Here is a 21536-nt window from a genome sequence, read left to right on the forward strand (position 1 = left end):
CACAATATTCCAAGTGTAGTCTCATCAGGGATCCACGGAGCTGCAGCATAACCTCGTGGCTATTAAACTCAATCTCACCACTAATGAAAGCCAACACCCTATGCACCGTCATAATAACCCTATCACCTTGGATGTCAGCTATGAGGGATGTATGGACGTGCACCCCACGATCCCTCTGTTCCTCCACATTGTCAAAAATCCTGCAAATAATCTGAAAATTTGCATTCAAATTTGAAATTCGAAAATGAATAACTTCACATTTTCCCAGGTTGAACTCCATCTGCCACTTCACAGCCCAGTTCTGCATAGTCAATGTCCTCCAGCAACGTACAAAAGCCTTCCACACTATCCACAACTCCACCAACCCTCGTGTCATTGGCAAACTTCCGAACACACCCTTCCACTTCCTCATCCAAGTCATTTGTAAAAATCACGAAGAGCAGAGATCCCAGAACTAATTCCTTCAGAACACCATTGGTCACCGTGCTCCAAGCTGAAAACTATCTATGCAATCTCACCCTGTCTTCTATGGGTCAGCCAATTTATTATCTAACCAGGCAGGTTTCCCTATATCCCATGCCTCATTACTTTCTAAATGAGCCTACCATGGGGTACCTTATCAAACACCTTGCTAAAATCCTTATACACCACACCCACTACTCTGTCCTCACCAATGTGTTTGCCACAACATCAAATAATTCAATGAGCCTTGTGAGGCATAACCTGCCACTCACAAAGCCATGCTGACTATCTCTAATCAATCTAAGCTTTTCCAAAGAATCATAATCCTGTCTCTCTGAATTCTCTCCATATATTTGCCCACAACTGATGTAAGACTGACTCATCAATCATTCCCAGGATTATCTCAATTTCCTTTCTTGAATAAGGGAATAACGTTTCCCACCCTCCAATCATCTGTTATGACTCCAGTGGACAGTGAGGATGCAAAGATCATTGCCAAAACACAGCAATCACTTGCCTCCCTTCTCATAACAAACTATGGCCCAGGGGACGTATCTATCCCCATTATGTTTAAATGTTTTCAGCACATTCTCTGTCTTTACATCAACCTGTTCGACCATATCAGCCTGTTTCATGTTGTCCTCACAAGGAAAAAGGTCCCACTCACTCGTGAATACAGAAGCAAAGTACTCATTAAAGACCTCCCCAACCTGCTCAGACTCCTGGCACAAGTTTGCTTCACTATGATGCGTATAAATGTGGAATTATGTCTCAGCACTGAATTACTGTAAAGATATTGCAGTGTACAATCACTCGACTACTTTGAATATTGAACGGTATTTTAACTGAGAAAACACAGTTGAATTCATTTGATTATATTTCACTTCATGCTAACATTTATTGCATTTAGGACAACAATAAGAGTTTCCTTTTTACATATATGAAACTTACTTAAATTAATCACACGTTTATGTGAAGAAAATAGAAATAACATCTCCTTGTTCCTTCCTTTATCAATGACTGTTCATTTTGAAATTGTGGAAGTTGTACATTGTTGAAAGGAAGGGAACTTGTCGTCAGCTGAATATTCACATTGAATGACTGATGTATATTTAAAATTAAAGTACAATGATCATGCAGTTTTGTCAATTTGTCTTTCAAAGAATTGCCATGAGATTCCTCTTTATTTAAGACTATCATTCATTTATTCTATTGTTATTGTAAAATATTGTTTAATTTCCAGTCCATTACACACAGAAACCAACGAATTAATTCCCAATCGAATTACTACAATAAACAGCTGATTAGTTTTCATTTGTGTAACCACATTAAACATAATGTTGCAGTTCTGACCGTCCTGAGTGGGAACATTATGAAAGGAGCCTGTGGAGCTGTGGCAGTGTCTCTATTACTAGACCCGAGGGAAGGTTTCAAATCACACCTTCAACACAAATATATCAAGAGCTATCTGAATGGAGATTAGAGAGTACCTAAGCACAGACTGAACTGCTTTTCAATCCAACATCAGATCTGCTTTTATCTATTATATCAATCATCACAAAATCTGATACTTATTTGTGTCAGGTTACCAAGAAATATGTGTTGGAAAATTCGTTTTAGCCACTTTGCTTTTACAAAAGACTTACATCTGTCCCTGTTTTCTCTAACTGAAATAAATCTGAAGAGGATTTTCACTTTTACGAAAAAAGGGGAGGTGTTTCCCATATAAATTAATGCTTCTTCGATTTACCCCTTTTCAGTTTATGTAAGGTTTCATAATAACGCTCGACTTTCGGATAGTGGGGATACCTGTATCTAATTCTGTTGCTTATAAGTTCCTGGAGAGTATTTGAAAATGCTGCAGAATTAAAGATTACGATGTCTAAGTAATGAGATTGATCTTTTTTTGTTGCAAAGGGGCAAGTCCAAACAATTGAAACACTTTAAACATTATTCTCTTGTGCTATAAATTTGAAATAAAGTTGATATCTTCTTCAGTAAACTAACGAATGCTACCACCTATTACTTGTCAGTCAGCTGATTATCTACTTTGTAACTAAATGTTGTGATTCATCTAAATATTACTCTGTCCTTTGATCAAAGTGAATTTGTAACTGTTGTTCAGTTTATGAATTGTCAGAAACTTGTTTTTATTTTCCCATTCACCTGTTCATTTTGACCGTAAGATTGAAATGCTTTGAAAATATTGGAGTTTGTTCATTTAAAAATAAGGTTTGCACATCTCTCACATATCTCACTTCTTTTATTATGATTCAAGAATGTTTTCTGGTGGAATTCTAGTAAAGACCAAACATTTGTTGGCTTCAAATAAGGTCTTTAACATCCAGTTATCCATCTGTTGTTAATGTTTCAGCTGTTACATTGACATTGATTAGGTACTCATTCAGAGAGATCAACTGACAATTATAAACTACTTGCAGGATTATTGAATTGAGAAAAAGATACAGACGTGGAAACATTTTTTAGAAGGAATTGCTTTTTCATTCAAATATGTAGGCTGTTCAAGCATTCTTTCACGCCTTCCATTGGTTTTGTTGTCGAGAATGTAAATTTATAATTCATGTGAATTTTAATGTGTTCTGTATTTTAAAATTTGTATCAGATTTAAGAAGAAAAAGAGGTGCAATTAACATGAAAACTTCAGTGAATAGAAAGCACAGTAAATTAAATTGACAGAGGTAACTTTTAGTATTGTCTCTGAATATTCAGTCAAATATTTCTAATGGCACGAGCATTGTGCCGGTAAAGCACAGCAGGTCAGGCAGCATTCAAGGAGAAGCAGAATCGACGTTTTGGGCATAAGTCCTTCATCAGGAATCTTTTCGATACTCCTGCTCTTTGAATGTGCCTGCACTTTTCCAACACCACAGCTTTCCTCACTTTCTCCAAATATGCTTAATGAACATGAACTGAAAATGTTAGCATCAGCAGTTGAACAAGACCAAATAAATGCAAATTTTTTTACAATATTTATCGTGAAAACTTGTTTGAGAACATGCAACAAATCAGGTCGAACAACATCTCTTGCCGTTAGAACCCTTGGCCATTCATAATAAAGAATAACCATGCTTTGAACAACCAGTATGGTGTATAACGACTGAACTGAAATACCAGAGGACAACTATTACATTTATTGAAGGGAATGATAACCAGATCCTTACTGTGATAGTGGGGATTGATCTCAGTAACAATAAAATTTTACTGTGATTATTCCACTGAACAGTAATTAGATGGTCGTGAAGATCTTTGTGTGGCTTTATGTGCAGTGTTTTGTTTGAACATTGATTTCAGTAACATTGAGATATTTTACAAGATTGACAAGTGACAGTTAAAGATAAGTTTTAAATGCAACATTTCAAAAAATTGTCAGTTTTGTTTAGCAAAACACAATTCTAATTATATGGAATCCCTACTGTGTGGAAACAGGCCATTTGGCCCAACAAGTCTACACTGACGTTCCAAAGAATAATCCACTCAGCACCATTCTGCTCTCAGATTACTGGACATTTACCCCTGACTAATGTACCTAACCTACACATCCCTGAACAGAACGTGCAGCTTAGCATGGCCAATGTACCTAACCTGCATATCTTTGGATTGTGGGAGAAAACCAGAACATGCAAACTCCACGCAAACATGTGGCCGAGGATGGAATCAAACCCAAGTGCATAACACTGTAAGACAGGCGTACTAACCACTGATCCTCTGTTCTCAATGCCCAACCCCATGCAAGAAGTGAGTTAAGTGAGAGACGTGCAAAGTCAAATTTCAAATGAACACTCTCTGATGTTGCCAAAGCATATCAATCTTGCATTCAATATGAATAGGTGAATGGAAAACAAAAAATAAAAACCCCTGACAAAGCATTAATGTACAATAATGAGAAAATTAATGTGATCAACGGGCACAACAATATTTACGTGAATTGCATTGTTTAATTAAAAATTTGGGAATTAGCTAACTTAGAACAATGGAAATTGACATTTGCTTATTTCACTGATGAAGAAATTTACTTGCTTTTCATCTTTGTAACACTGCACAATAGAAATTGATGTGCCTGAAATGTTTGAATTAGCTTTTTCCAATTAAAAAAATCAATAAAATTAGATTGACTTCTTCAGCTTTAAGACTGCAACAATATCAAATACTTTCCAGGAATTTAGAACCAGCAGAATTAATTAATTTGGTTGCTTGGGAACTCGAAGAGAATAAACAGCAGATTCTGTGAATTAGTCATTCAATGTTATTATTCAGCTGAAGGCAATATCCATTCTTTGCAAAAATGCTCAACTTCGAAAAATGCAAAATGCATTGTCATTGCGAATGAAACAAAATAGAAATGTTAATTCTTTTTCATTTGACTTAACAAAACGCAGGAATTTTACATGATATTGTTTCATGAAAAATACTTAAATCTTATTATGGTTAGAAATATAGTAAATGTTCGCATCAAAGTGAAATATATTTAAATGAATTCAGCTATGTTTCCGCAGGTAAAATAAGAATTAATATTAACAATGATTGAGAGATTGCACCTTACAATAGTTATTCATGTAAAGAACCATAATTCCACATTCATAGCATGTACTGGATTGAATAATTTTTAGGTTTGAGCAACAACTGAATTATAAAATTCGACAAATGAATTTAGAAACAATGAGAAATCTCGTTTTGCTATGTGACTGAGGAATATGTGCAAACAAACCGGAATTATTGCAATGAAAAGTAATTGCAGGTTTGTGAATTTAAAGTCTGTGGTTACGGAGATCATTCAAATAAGCAAACATTAGGCATTCACAATTAATGTTGGATGAGAAGTCATTGGATCCATTGTGGGAAACTTGACCTGAAAATAAAGTTTCATATTGCAGTGTTGGTACTTAGAAACAATTGGTCAAATTAAAATGTGAATCTCACTTTACTTGTTCAAAAGATTTTCTCAAACAATTGTGCAATTATTATTATGACAATGACTTGATAATGTTGTTATATGAGCAATTAAAATGATTCATTATATCAAAAACACTTTGCTGTTATGTTGATAGGATATTTATTAAAATTGGTAAATTGTGGAATTAAATATAGTAACTAGCTTTATGAATTGAAGAAAAAATGAGCCATTCAGTGATTATGGAAACTTTTTTTCTTTCATTGCTAAAAAATGAAGGTAACACAAGAAATATGAATTTCTATCAAATGGTTTCATCATACAGACATATTATTTTAATTTAGATGATTAATGTTATGATCAGAGTTCAGACATTTGTGTTAGAATTTGGAAGCAAGTTAATAGATAATGAAAGTGAGCATGAAAGTGAACAAATGATGCAGTCAATGACATTTGGTACATAAAGGAATTATCATAATTGTTCATTATTGTACAGTGATGAATAGTGTTGGTATAGAAAAGACAAAAAGAATCGACATGTTCAAAACAGTTATTTTCTTACAATTAAATGAAACCAATAATCATTTTGCAGAGCGCGTGATTTGGAAAAAAAAACTGTTATTTAATGTGTTATATAAACTGAAAACTACTTCCGTTTTGCAAAAATGAAGACTTTCCCAAATTCAAATTTAGGATTGCTGAATTATGCAACAACAATGGTTGTAATTTGAAATATCTCTTGCAAACAAATTTAAAATAAGTAAACTTAAAGATTTTTAGAATGACAAACGTTTGTTGTTTGCATGATTGTATTACAGTCAATATCCGTAATAAAGTAGAAGCATTGTTTTAAGCAACATAAATCATCTTTAACTACTGAACTGAAATAGAAGATATCAATTGCACTTGTTGCATGGAATAGTAAACAAATGTTTACTGTTGTCATTGGTTTCAGGAGCAATAAGGTACTTACTCAGGTTATTCTACTGAAAAATAATCAGATGGCGATGGAAGTCTTTGTGTTGCTTTGTGTGTATTGTATAGTGTTAACATTGGGTTCGATAAAATTGAGGTATTTGTATGAATTAAGAACAAAGTGATAATTGGGTGCAAATGATCTGATTTAAAATCAGACAGTTTTTGATTTTTTCGAGGATTGCTGAGTGAAACGTTCTTAAACCATCATGCAATCAACGGGATAAGTGAGAGATATGCAAATTGAACTTTCAAATGAACAAACCCTGATATTTTCTCACCATTTCAATATCACATTCAATGTAAATAGATGACTGGAAAACTAAAATTAAATCTCACACAATTCATAAACTGACCAATAATTATTAATTGATAAATAATAGCAAGTGACATTTGTTTACTTTACTGATATGTAAATGATCTTTTCTCATATTTATAGCACTGGAACATAAAATTCTGTGTTGTTTTAACTAAGATCTACAGAACAAGAGAAAATTAATGACTATCGTGACTTTGTATATTTCAGCTTTATGACCACAACATTCTCAAATATTTTCTGAGGCATATTGATTGAGTGGAATTAGATACATTTTGCTATGAGTGACCAGAAGAAAGTATATAGCAGATACTGTGATTATTGGAATGCACGATGATACCTCCAAATAATCTACTGATATTGTGATTGTATATACAGTAAGTGTCAGCATCGAAATAAATTATAATCAAATCATTTAAAAAATGTTTGCAAGTTTAAAATAAATACAATTTTCACAATGATTGAGAGATTGTACTTTGTAATGACCTTGCAGTATTTATTGTACTGAAGCATAATTCCACATTTGTAGCCCTTACTGGATTGCACAATTATTAGATATAAGATATATTAGCAACAAACGGATTTTAAAAATCATATTCATGAATTTGAGAATAATGAGATATCCCATCTTGATATTAGACTGAGTAATATGTAGAAATGAAGAGTAATATTGCAGGGAAAAGCAATTGGAGCTCTCTGAATTTCAAAAGCTGAGATAATTGTTATATTTCACCTGAGCAAAAATCAGACATTTACAAAGAATTTTGCAAGGGATATTATTGGTCGTTTGGTATGTGTATGGGCCTGAACATATTGGTATTAATAAAAAATAATGAATGAAATTTTTTAAAAAACTGCATTTTTACAAAGTCTATGTTAAATTTCTGTGCAATTATTGTAATTGATAAATTGATTTTAGAATCCTGACAGATAAATTGACTTAATATTTTGAAAACACTTTGATTTGATGTTGATTGGATATTCATTAAGATTAAGAAACTGAAAATTAAAGCATAACACTTAGCTGTATGATGTAAAAAAATCATTCAACAACAATTGAAAAAAAAAATGATTTTATTTAAAAATGAAGGCAATGCAAGATTTATATGCTTCCAATGGTTTTCTTGAAGAGTCATGCCAATTTTGTTGATGTAATTTTTACCACAATAAATGCTTCGATATTTATTTCAGAATTAGGAGGAAAAGAATTAGGCCATAAAAGTGACTATTATTGTGAACAAAATATAGAGTCACTGACATTTGATACAGAAAGGAATTCTCATAATTTTGTGATTATTGTTCACTGACACCTAATATGGGAGGAAAAGGAAAATTGTCAACAATTGTCCAAGCAATTTTTTCTTATAATGAAAATAAAAATCATTTTGGAGGGCACATTGTTTGAAAAAAGGAAACAGTCATTTCATATGACATTTGAGCTGAAGACTCGTTCCCGTTTCCCCCATTGTAGTCTTTACAATAATTTAAAACTTAGTGTTGGTTGAACAAAAGAACAAATGGATATAATCAAAACATTTTCTTGTACACCAAACAAAGTAAATGTAAAGCAATTTTATCATGAAAATTAAATCACTCTGAATGTAATCATTTCACACACAATAAAAGTTTGTATTGAATTGAAATGTCATCATAGTGTAGAAGTGCTTTCCCTGACAGAGAATGAGGACTCAGGAGGCAGGCTGAGCTCAGGCATGTGGAAGATGTTTACTCATGCAGCAACTAGTTAATGAAGGGATCATCCCCCGAGGCCAATCTCGGAAGGGAGATCCATAACACACTGTAACATGCACAGTAAAAAAGCAGCATTTTTATGCACTTTCTGCATCACAAAGGCCACATGCAATGTGGTTACAGCCCTTCTCTCCTCATCCAGCCACCCAATTGAAATACATAATCGCAGATGGGCATTCTAATGGACATCCCCAGACTCCTATTGGGATCTTTCCATGCATCTTATTAACTTAGATTCCAAAGTTATTCCTGAACTCCCTCGCGCCTCTCAGGATACCTTATCAGTTGGGACATTTTGAATTCTGCTATTCATCATATTTTATTTTATGAAAGCCAATTACTCCTCATATTGTTCACTGTCTTAATTATATATGTACAAACAAATAGAAAAGACAGTTAATTTTAGCTTACTTGCCATAAGATTAGTAATATGACTTATGTTATAAAGTTCGTTATATTGTGCAAAATTATACAGCTACTCTTTCTGTCAGGACTTTATAATTAATGGGCAGTCAACATCATACCGTGAAGTTAATTCCTAAAACTAGCTAACTTCAAATCTCAGTCTAAATGCTTTTCTATAATGTTTTTAGTAGGCATTGGTTACATGTATCAAACTTATGTTGCAAATTTCCCCTATTATACTCAAGAATCTGTAATTAGAACCTTTGTTTAATATTCTGAGTAACTGTAAAATAATAACTATATCTGACAAATGAACTCTTCTGTTGTCATGATAGCTGCTTAGTGAGGTAACTGGGCTGCACCCTGCAGCTGCTGTGTATTCATTTCCTGCGACAATAATCCTTTCATTTATGAAGATCAGGATTGGTCATTTGTCTGCATGTCGGCATGCTCTTATTAAGAAATGTCTGGAATGCTGTAGTCCTGGCGTTGGAGTAGGTCAATTGGTAGTGTGCTTTCTTTTAATTTAAGGCTGGAACAGAATGTTCGTCTAGTTTATCATCCCCTGACACCTTGTATTTTAGTTCTAAGGTAGGCTGCCTGTTTTTGATTGTCAGGCATTTTGTATGAGCCAATATGGAGCATTCTATTCCAGGTTGGGGCAAGCCATGCCCAGGACAGCAAATTAACTAAGATTCAAGTATTGAAATAAAAATCACCATTCGCTATCATTGGTTTCTGTACAATGCAATACGTTTACGTTACTGAGCCTTAATTTCTCACTTAAAGCTGGATATACTGGAATTGATCAATTCTTAAATATTAGATATAAGCAACAATTAATCTTAGAAACATTTCATAGCAAACTTAAAAATGATTAGAAATCTCATATAGCTGCCCGTCATGTGTAAAAATGAACAGCATTTGTTGGAGTGTAAAATAATCAGACGTCTCTTAATATGTAAGGACGAATATTAATCCAATAATTTCTGTGAACATTCAAATGAGAAGGGACCAGATATTATCTTTGAGTGTTGGATAGGGAATCATTAATTAGGTTGTGTTTGTGTTATCCTGGAATAAGGGAACTACTATCCTTTTTTTTAATATTGACACTAAGAAATACTGGAATAAATTAAAATGTGAATTTGACGATGTTTGTTACAAAACCTAAACTGAATTGCTGTGTGATTTTTGGAATGACAATGAATTGATAGTTAATTTTAGAACTTTGGCAAAGTAAATGATTCAATATTGCTAAATGGATTTGCTTTGATGTTGACTAGATATTTCTTAATCTGTCAGCTGAGACTGCAAATTCTGGCATGATGATATGGAAAGACATTAGACATTCAGTGGATGTTGATCAGAAATGGTTTGTCATTCAAAATTCTCAGATCTTCAAGATTTCTATACTTGGTTTCTCTACTTTTCTTCTGGAGAACTATAATATATAACAAGAACAAATTCTGCATTGTATTTAATTCATGCAATTTTTCATATCATCAATATTTAGACATTTGAGTCAGAATTATAAAGAAAATAAGTCAATAAGGAAGGTTTATTTTTACAGAAACATACAGTCAACAGCATTTATCAACGTATTTGTTTCAATAGTGTCTCTGAATAAACAGATAAATACGTTTAATGGGAATCTGTTGACAATGAATGAGCCACAATTACATTGTTATCATAAGTTTTGGATTGGAAATCTATCAGAAAAAAAATCCTATATTCAGGACTAGCTTCATCTCGATAAATGTTACTCGTAGTATCCTCAGTCAGAAGAAATAAGGTGTCATCATGGGTCTGGAAAAGATCTAGTGTTTAAATTATAATAAGGTTTCTCTTACATATCTTTGGATCTGGTGAGACTGTGATGTTTGCTGTGATAATTAAACCTGAGAACAATTAGACAGGTACAAAGTGTTTTTCACCGAACAGTAATTAGGTGGTCTTGAAGACCATTAGGAGTACTTTGACTTCAATAATGTTGAGCTGATTTCCATGATCAGGGAAATGTTTCACAACATTTTACCAAAATTCTGGATTCTAAGCATTCAATGGGTTTCGTACAAAACACCCTTCACTTGTCATAATTTTCAAGCGAGGTGTATAACGCTCAGACATTGGATGCAAGTCAAGGTGCCAGGAAGTCTGCTTCAAACTCTCCAAAGCACAACTCTCGGGCTGGTTGTGATTGGATCTCTCGAACCTTTGTGACCTCTTTGACTGGGCTTTCCACAGTTTTCTAGACCTGATTATTTTGTCTAATGTTTGATTTAGTTTGGCCTTTTTAGCTCCGATTTCTCCAGCTGTAGGAATATTTAGAATGTTCAATTATGGGCGATAGGTCACTTGACCTTAGTGGACAGGTAAAATATGGTTCACTTATTGTTTTAATAACGAATTGAGAATGAATCTTTTCATTTTAACAAATAAAAGTTTCAATTTTTTCGGTGGTTTGCAATGACATTGATTAGATACTCATTAAGAGAGATCAATTGACAATTATAAGCTATTTGCAGGATTAATGAATTGAAAAAGGATACAGACATCCAAAGATTTTTTTGAAAGGCATTGCTTTTTCATTCAAATATCTCGGATGTTCAAGAGGTCAATATAGCTGTTTATTGGTTCTCTTGCCCAGATAATAATTTATAATTCATATCGCTTTTATTCTGCCTGGAATTTTGAGATTTGTCTCAAAGTTAAGAAGAAAACGAGGAGCATTTAATATGAGAACTTGAGTGAATAGAAAGCACAGTAAAGTTAAATTACAGAGTGTGAGAAACACAGCTCACTCACTTCAATAATTTCAGTCCAAGACCAGATCTGAAGCAATCAGTATGTTTATTGGACGCTTGCAAGCGTGGTGCCTGGAATAAGGCACACAGTGTTTAGCAAATACATATCTTGTATAGGATTCACTACTCCAAATCGGGTGCCCATTACTATTGTTTCTCGCTTGCCTTATCCGGCCTTGTGCATAACAATGTACAAGTTTTATTTCGCCATTTCACCGGATCCTGCTGCGGCCCACTGTTAGGTATATCCTCCATCACCTCTATCTAAATCCATCGCTTGTGACATTTCCTCCCTTTTCCCAACCATATTGATCCTTATGACCATTTAATTGGGGTTTGCTTTTGTGTTTTTGCAAAAGTGGGCAACAGATGCTTATAACTACTGCTTGTACAAGCATATTTGGCTTAACCTACATCCCACCAGCACCTTATCTCGTTGTCTGTAATATCTACCATTGTTTGCAGGCACGTTTCATTCTTGTATGCACATTTTAGCTAATACTAAAACAATTATATATTTCCTCCACATAATTTTCATTCTTGTTGATTCAGCTCTTGGTTGAAACAATTATACACTGGTGTGAGTGCATTTACCTTGCATAAATAATTATGATTGCAGAAGTAACACTGCTTTACCTAGATCCTACAATTTCCCCCTTTTTCTTTAATTACCATTTGTTATCTTCTGCACTTTTCTTTTAAGCATTGCCCCCAAAATTCACAAGCATCATTCCGGAGATTTCATCCATCTTGGTCTCACTCATCCCTCATTATTTAATCGACAAAGTTCCTCTGCCTGATTGCATTTTCGGGGCATTTGTTTTATTAAAGCTGTCTCAATCAGTCTTTGGGTGAGTCCTCGTATACAGGGCATGATACAACAGCCAATGGCTACCAATACCCCGACTATTGCTATCAGGGAAGTAAGGACGGAAACCACCACCCCCTTCCATTTTCCAAACCATGATTCAATCCATCCCGTGAGAGATGTGTCTACTCCTGAACTCTCAGCCAGTTACTCTGCTAAGGCAGTCAATCCCCTTAATGCCCGAGTAATTTAACCAGCAGGTGTAGTGTTATTAGGAATAAAGTTGCAACAGCTTCCTCATGACATCACACACACACAGACTTTTTCTGCTAAAATCATACCAAGGGCCATTCTGTTTTCCCATGCCATCCTACTTGTCACATCAAGCTGTTCTGATATTCCTTCAACTGCATCACTTGTATAATTGTACAGCTCCATCAGCATCTTCTCTAATGGCTAACCCTAGTAAATAGCGTCATTATCAATTCATAGAATCATGGAATACGACAGTGCAGAAAGAGCATTTCAGTCAATCGAGCCAGTGTCGACTCTCTGAAGAGCATCTCACCCAGATCCAGCTCCCCTCCCTATTTCCTGATATTTCACCTGAAGAAGGGGAATCCCTCCCCCTTATGATTTCAAATAAACCTGTTGGAGTATAACCTGACGTCCTGTGACTTCTGACCTTATCCCCACCTTCCCCGTGGCTAATTCACCTAACTTACTTAATTCAGTCCTGGACACGAGAGGTCAATTTAACTTTGCCAATCAACCTAACCGTCACACTGAATAGCAGTGCGAATTACTGAGACAATGTTCCATCATACTGAGCAAATGCTGTATCATTTTTAATGGCTTTATACCCTGGTTACAGCCTCATCAAAACAAATGAACCCAAATTCAATGTATTGAAACGCTAATCTGTCCTTTACAATTTCATTCGTGCTGCGGGAAATGTTTCTGCACTCATATTTGAATGCGTTTATGTTGTTTCTTCCTCGGCTTCCTGCTTCTAGTAAACACTTCAATCCGGAACAAGTCTGTCAAACGTTCTTCATTCCAACGCAGTCACAAGGTGAAGTTTGCAGAAGTCACGTGTTTGGCTGTTCACTGACACTCTGCCTCCCTGAGAGTTGCAGCCCTTTCCCACACTAATTCAGGCAGCACTGTCCTTCCTGTAACATGCCCCATCGAGAATGGAACGACAAGTATCAGTACCCGCACTTGGGAATGGAGCGACAGTTTTAAAACGTTTACACTGTCCCCAGCAGAAAATTGAGCCCTGTGACAGGCGGGGCAGCTAACCATTATACTACTGAGGACAAGAGTGTCAAAGGAGGCCCTTCAAATGTGGCCACACTTGTCAAAAACAACTGCCTAATTAACTGAATCCCATTTCACAATGCTTACCCCACTGCCTTAAATGTCTTGGCTTCAAAAGTTCATATCTGAATATTTATTCAGGTTATAAGGGTTTCTGCCGCTCTGAAATATGCAGACAGTGTATTCCAAATTCCAACCACCCACTGGCTGATAAAGCTTTTCCGCACATCTTCTCAAAGCTTTCTGTCTTTCTCCTTAAGTCTCTGGCCCCTGCTAATCGATCCCTCCATCAATGGGAAACTCGTTCAGTCAACCCTGTCCATACCCTAACTCAATCATGTCTTGTCTACATCTCCTTTACACTGCGACAAACACTCCACTCTGTCCTGTCTTTCTTCACAACTGAAACTCTTCAGCCCAAACAATATCCCGGGAAATATCTCCTGCAATTTTCTCAGTGTGATCACATCCCTGCTATAATGTGACTTGCAAAACTGCACACAACACTCCTGCTTGAGCTTAATGAGCATTTGTTTCAAAATTTCTGGATTAGTGTGAGGGCGATTCTGGCTAAGCAGAATGTATTACCCATTCCGAATTGCCCAGAGGACAGTTGAGACTCAACCATATTGTTATGAGTCTGAAGTCACATGCAGCCCTGACCAAGTAAGGATAGCAAATTCAATCCCGAAATGACATCAGTGAAACAGATTTTGTTTTCAACAATTGTCAATGGATCTATAGTAGTCATTAGATTCTTCCTTGCAGATATTTTTTGAATCCAAATTTGACGATCATGACATGGTGGGATTCAAGCCCGAGTACCCAGACTATTACCTCGGTCTCTGGATTATCAGTCCTATGAAATTATCACAAGACCAACACAGAAAGCCATAAAAGCTGATCTTTTCCAATGAAATGTCTTTTCACCAAAACTGTCCTGGGTATTTTCCATGAGCCTGACGCTACAATTGTATCTGGCCTATGTCAGTAAAAGCTGCTACATGGAGATTGACTTCACAACCCCGGTATCCAAATGGATCGACTTGTTTGAAGCTCCCGATGGTGGGATTGGGGCACGTTCACCCAACAACAGTAACCACAGCAGCAGCACAGAGAGAACAGTATGAATGTGAAAGAGAGTGATAGATTGTGCATTGCCTCAGAGAAATGGGGGGAGGGACGGTCAGGAGGTTTAATGATCGTGGGAAGGACCGGAATCTCTGAAAACGGGTGCGTTTGAATTCTGATATATGAAACGCAGAGATGCGAGAGAGCGGAACTTGAAGGTAAAACAATTAATTTATTAACGTGTGTCACAAAAAGGACAACGGAGAGAACACTTAGTGCCGTGATTTGGTTTCAAATCGAGGTTGCTGTGGTCACAATGCAAAATACCGACAACCACGATCACAGTAACCACAGAACAGGATGCTTGCAAGCAGAAATATGTACACTAGCAGAGGAAATGTTCGGAAGAACAGCAAATGTACAATATCAGTACTCAGCGAACAGTGACAGACATGTGGGAACTGAGAATGAGCTGAATCTATCAGCTGGATGTCCTCAGAGGCTGTGGAGATCCCTTGAATGAGAATGTTGAAAACTGAGATTGATCGATTTCGACAAAACATCCAAGACTCGAGGGGCCATACAGGGTATTGTTGAAATGTTTGCTTCAATAGCATTTTAGCTTAACATTGGCACAGCCGCCCAGATCCAACCGGAAATGGGGATGGGAATGTGTGCGCGGAGTTACTCTCTGGTTCCAGTGATGCAATAGGTGAGCGTGCTGTACTTCTACGATGGTATAGAGGCGCAAGAAATTCCTTGGTTGAGTGTGCTCCTGCTCAAGGGAACGGTTGTTCCCGTTTATAGTCTCATAGCGATTTCCAGTGCATCTTGCTAAGACAGCTGAGTGGCACAAGTGGAGCGTGTTCAGCCCTGAACTTTGCAGTGGTGGGTTTAAAAGATGATTTTTCTATTTGGATCTGTGTTTCCAACACTGGTGGTGGCAGCTACATTTGCTTGCATTAGCTCAGTATCAGTTTCTTCCACACAGTCAAGATTTCAACCTGGAGAAGGTGGTGTTGGGGTAATATTTTAAACTCGTCATCCTTGGGGGTTGGAACACGGAAAGGGTGATGTTTAAGTTCGACGAATAAAACCTGAAATGCAAGCCTGACCTCAGGAACAGAGATCATGACTTTAATTTGCTGCAATCTCATTCATCCATGTCCCTTATGCAGGGGATTCTACCATCTTCACCCAGTCCTGCCTACGAGAGACTCCAGGACCAGAAAAAAAAAACATTAGCTGACCCTTAATCCAAGAATCCCCACTGTGAGGGAAGCAGACTTGTCGGCCCTTCCAGTCCACACATTCATCCGAAGCGCATCACACCAGACCCCACGGTACTCCCTATCCCATAAGCCTGCATTTTCCATTGTTGATCCCTGTAACTGGCACATCTTAAGTCAGAGGGAGAAATAAAAACACAAACACACAGAGAATGTGCAGACTGCCCACAGACAGACACCCGAGGCTGAGATCCCACCCGGGTTTGTGGTGCAGCCAGACAGCAACGAACGAGGGGCGAAGAATAAATGTTGTCCTGACCAGTGATACTCACACCCTGTGGGTTAATGAGAAACAATGAAAACACCTTAACAACATGGAAAACGGGATTTGTATCTGTGTGGACACAATTTGAAAGGATCGTTCACCCTGGGTAGAAAAAAAAAGACGATGATACCACAGAAAAAGCAGGGCAATGTGGGAACTTCTGGAAGGGATTCAATTAACCACAGAAATGGAAACTCATTTAATCAGTAACACTGGGGAGAGACCGTTCACCAGTCCCATGTGTGGGAAGGGATCACTGAGCAAAACAAACTCCGAGACGCCAGCAGGACTACATATCCTATCAGTTGTTCGATTATGCTATCAATGCTGCTGTTAATCCCAAACAGCTATTTGCTCCATAGCGTCAATCATAGAGTCATACAGCATGAAAACAGGCCCGTCAGTCCAAACAATCCATGCTGTACATACTGCCAAACTAACCTTGTCACATCTGCCTCCTCCTGTACCCGTTAAGTGGTTATAATGCCCTTGTAGTTTTATTACTGTGTTGTTAATCCAAAAAAACAGGTAATATCTTGGGCACAAAGAATTCAAGTCCTGGCATGACAGATGGTGGAGTTTGAATTCAATACGCACCTGGAATTGAAGAGTCTCGTGATGACCTGAATCAGTTGTGTGGAAAATCCCATCTGATTCACTCATGCCAGTTCGGGAAGCAAACTGTCATATTCATCTGCTCTGTCTCACAGGAGACTCCAGATGGATAATACCGTGGTTGACTCTTAAGTGTCCTCTGGGAAATAACTGATGTACTAGGCATGAATACATTTATTTTAAAAATCCCACTTTCCCATTCATGTTTGGAATCAATTGCCCATTAAATGTTGCAAACGTACGCTCATCCATTACTTCCTCAGCAAGTTAATTACACACGTTAAACACCTTCCCTATAAAAATGCCGCACGTCTTTTTTTTAAATCTCTTTTCATCTTAAACATATGCCCGCTCGTCTTGAAATCCCCCTCCTGGGAAAAGGCAGCTATCATTAACTCTAAACTTGTCTCTCAATAATTCATAAACTTCTGTCAGGTCGCCGTTCAAACCCCTAACCGAGAGTGAAAACAGTCTCAACTAGGAGAAAGTGAGAACTGCAGATGAGAGATCAGAGTCGAGAGTGTTGTGCTGGGAAAGCACAGCAGATCAGGCAGCATTTGAGGAGCAGGAGAATCGACGTTTCGGGAAAGAGCCTGATGAACGACGCTTGCGCGAAAAAAAAATATTCTCCTGCTCCTCGGATGCTGCCTTACCTGATGTGGTTTTCCAGCACCCCAATCTCGAATCTGAAAATAGTCTCAGCCTATCCAGCCTTTCATTATAACTCAAACCTTCCACAGGCAACATGCGTGTATACCTTTTGTGAACCTACTCCAGCGGAATAATATCATTCCCACAACTGGGCGACAAGAACTGGACATAAAATTCCAGAAGACGCCTCAACAATGTCCTGCAAAACTTCAACATAACGTCCCAACTACTATACACAAAGGACTGAGCAATGAAGGGACGTATGTTAAATGCCTTTGAACCATCTTGTCTGTTGGTAATGCAAATTACAAGGAATTATGTACCTGCACTCCGAGCTTCCCTGTTCTCCAACATCCGCAAAGCCATACTCTTTTTGTTGTACCAAAATGCAATACCTTCCATTTATCCAGATTGAACTCCATGTTACATTTTTCAGTCCAACGACTCATTGGATTAAGATCCTTTTGAAACTTAGATCATCTTCCTCACTGTCTACAATTCTGGTGTCACCTGCAAACCTATGAAGCATGTCTGCAGTGAGTTCCACTGTTTTCTCATATAGATCAATGTTTCATATTTACTTGTAGTGGCCGTGATTTAGCAGTGTGCAGATCATAGAACAGTTAGTCATGCAATTAACCATGAGAAAGAAAGCTGCAGACTACAGGGAGATATAAAACAATTGGAAATAAAAATGGTGAAAGCAATTCATTCCACGGAAGTGGGTGATAATGAAGCAAATTTAAACTTCAAACCAGCTGCTCACGCTCCAGTTGTGGCACTCAGCTGTCTCAGCAAGATGCACTGTAGATCGCTGTTATTATAAACGGGAACAGATTTTCCCTTCTGCCCCGCTTTTGACCAGGAGCACTCCCAATCTTGGAATTGCTTGCGCCTCTAAACCATCATAGAAATACCTTGCATTCTCCGGTTGCCTCTCTTGAGCCATCGAGTATCTCTGCGACCTCATTCCCATCTTGATTTCAAGTTGGTTATTCGCGACTGCGCCACTCAGTTCCTCTGATTCTGGGGCAGGGAACTGGGACTATGTGGCAGCAGTGGTTACTGCCTTGTGTGGGGAAACTCGAGAAGTCACCGATGTTAAACTGCATTGCTATTGAAGTATACATTTCAACAAAAGCTTGGTAAAAACAATGACTGCAGATGCTGGAAATTAGATTCTGGATTAGTGGTGCTGGAAGAGCACAGCAGTTCAGGCAGCATCCGAGGAGCAGTAAAATCGACGTTTCGGGCAAAAGCTCGTCATCAAGAATTCAGGCAGAGAGCCTGAAGGGTGGAGAGATCAGTGAGAGGAGGGAGGGGGTGGGGAGAAAGTAGCATAGAGTACAATAGTTAAGTGGGGGAGGGGATGAAGGTGATAGGTCGGGGGGAAGGGTGGAATGGATAGGTGGAATAGATGATAGGCAGGTAGGACAAGTCAGGACAAGTCATGGGGATAGTGCTGAGCTGGAAGTTTGGAAATGGGGTGAGGTGGGGGAAGGGGAAATGAGGAAACTGTTGAAGTCCACATTGATGTCCCCGGAGTCTTTGATGTTTTGGAGAAATCTATTTATCTCAGCCTTCAACACATTAATGATGGAATCACCACAGCCACTGGGTGAACCGATATTAAACGGTCAGACCATTCTGAGTTCCCACATATCTGCCACTGTTCGCTAAGCACTGATATTGTGGATTTGGTGCTCTGCCTAACATTTCTTATGATATTGTACTTTTTGCGGGAGCTCTGTGTGTTCGTCTGTGGGTTGCCGTGATCGTATAGTGGTTAGTACTCTGCGTTGTGGCCGCAGCAACCTCGGTTCGAATCCGAGTCACGGCAGTAACAGCTCTGTGTGTCCCAGTCTTTTGTGAAACACAAAGGAATCAGTTGTTTTAAAGTTTTGATTTTCTCCAAGGTGATTGTTTTTTTTCCTTCAAGCTCTGCTCGCTCACATCTCTGTGTTTCATATGTCAGAATTCAAATCCACCCGTTCTCAGAGATTTCTTCCCTCCTACGATCACGAACCGAACTTTCCATCCCATACCCATTTCATTAATTTGGAGATGCTGGTGTTGGACTGTGGAGTACAAAGTTAAAAATGACCCAAAACCAGGTTATGGTCTTACAGGTTTAATGGAAGCACTAGCTTTCGGAGCGCAGCTCTTTCATCATGTGTTTGAGGAGTCATTTCCTATTTCATTAAGGCACTGCAGAATCTAATACAGACTCTCACGTTGATACCGATCAGTCTGTGTGGCTGCAGTCACTGTTGCTGGGTGAACGTGCTCCAACCCCACCATCGGGACCTGCAGACCATTTGATCCATTTGGTTACCACTGTTGTGAGTTCAATGCTCATGTAGCAGCTTTTACTGATGTGGACCAGATATTATTGCGGGGGGTCAAGCTCAGAAAATTGGCACAGAACAGTATCGGGGAAAAGCGACTTAATTGGATAAGATCAGTTTCACTGCTTTTCTGCAATGGCCAAGCGCTATTACCACTGAACACTGAACTGTTAATTCAGACACCTGGGACCTGGGTTTGACTCCGACCATGCTCGGTGGTAGAATTGGGATTCAATAAATATCCGGAATTACGAATCTTATAACTCCTATATATCCATGTTCAATTGTTGAGAAAAAACAAATCCATCTGACGCCATTTAAGGAATGAAACTGTCATTCTTACCTGCTCGGGCCTCCATGTCACTCCACACTCACTACAATATGGTTGAGTCTCAACTGCCCGCTGTGCAATTAGGGATAGCAATCAATACTGCCGAGCCAGCGACGCCCTCATACTGTAACAGAACAGGAAAAAATAGTTCATTCGGCCCTAGCTAGATTACTGTGTGCAGTTCTGCAATTCAGAGTACTGCATGGATGTGATCGCACTGGGAACGTTGCAGTAGAGATTCACTGGGATATTGTCTGGGCTGAAAAGTTTCAGTTGTGAGGAGAGATTGGACAGACTGGGGTTGTTTGTCGCCGAGCGGAGGAGATTGGAGAAGACATGACTGAGATGTATTAAATGCTGAGGGATATGGATGGGATAGACTGAAAGAAGCCTTTGTTATTGATGGATGGATTGGACACTGGGGCCAAGAGATTTCGGGAAAAGGCAGAAAGGTTAGAGTAGATTTGCGGAAAGGGTCAGAGAGGCGGAAATCATTCTCACCTTAAAAAAAATTGAGATGTTAATTTGCGATGCCAAAACATGTAAGATTATAGGCTAAACGATGGAACTTGATTCAGGTCGTTAAGCAGTTGTGTTTGACAAGTGTGGCCACAACAGGCTGAACGGCCTCCTTCGATGTTGTTGTCCTCCACAGTATCGTGGTTAGTGTCCCGCCTGTCACAGGGCTCAATAATCCGCTGGGGGCATCGTAAATGTTTTAAACCTGTCGCTCTGTTCCCCAGTGAAGGTTATTAATGGCTGGCCTTCCATTCTCGATGGGACATGTCACAGGAAGGACTGTGCTGTCTGAATCAGAGTGGGGAAGGACTGCAGCTCCCGCTGAGACAGTGTCAGTGAAAGTGCAAACACGTAACTTCAGCACATTGTGTTTGTTTTGCAATGAAAACCATTATATAGAGTCGTTCCTGACTGATATGTTTATTTAAAGCAGGAATCTGAGGAAGAAAACAGAATAAACTCATTCAGATCTGAGCGCAGAGACATTTCCAGCAGAACTACTGAGGTTGTACAGCGCAGAACCGCTTTTGGATGCATTGAATTCGGGTTGCTGGGCGCAGCTTGTTTCACTGGGCGGAGTTGCCAGTGTGTAAATGATACAGATAGTGTTCAATGTGATGGTACATTTGTTCAGTGGTTCGCACTGCTCTTGCGCTGATGTGTCCAGGGAGTGAATTCAGTAAGTTAAGT

At 38.3% G+C, this 21536-nt stretch overlaps 1 non-coding gene across 1 annotated transcript; it reads left to right on the forward strand.

Moving 5' to 3' along the window:
• The first annotated feature begins 19416 nt into the window (after positions 1-19416).
• trnah-gug (transfer RNA histidin (anticodon GUG)) lies at positions 19417-19488 on the forward strand. Its single transcript has one exon. It is a non-coding gene; the product is annotated as a tRNA-His (tRNA).
• Positions 19489-21536: the final 2048 nt, after the last annotated feature.

This window comes from Chiloscyllium punctatum, chromosome 31 (genome assembly GCF_047496795.1).
Source record: "Chiloscyllium punctatum isolate Juve2018m chromosome 31, sChiPun1.3, whole genome shotgun sequence".
Lineage (NCBI taxonomy): Eukaryota > Metazoa > Chordata > Chondrichthyes > Orectolobiformes > Hemiscylliidae > Chiloscyllium > Chiloscyllium punctatum.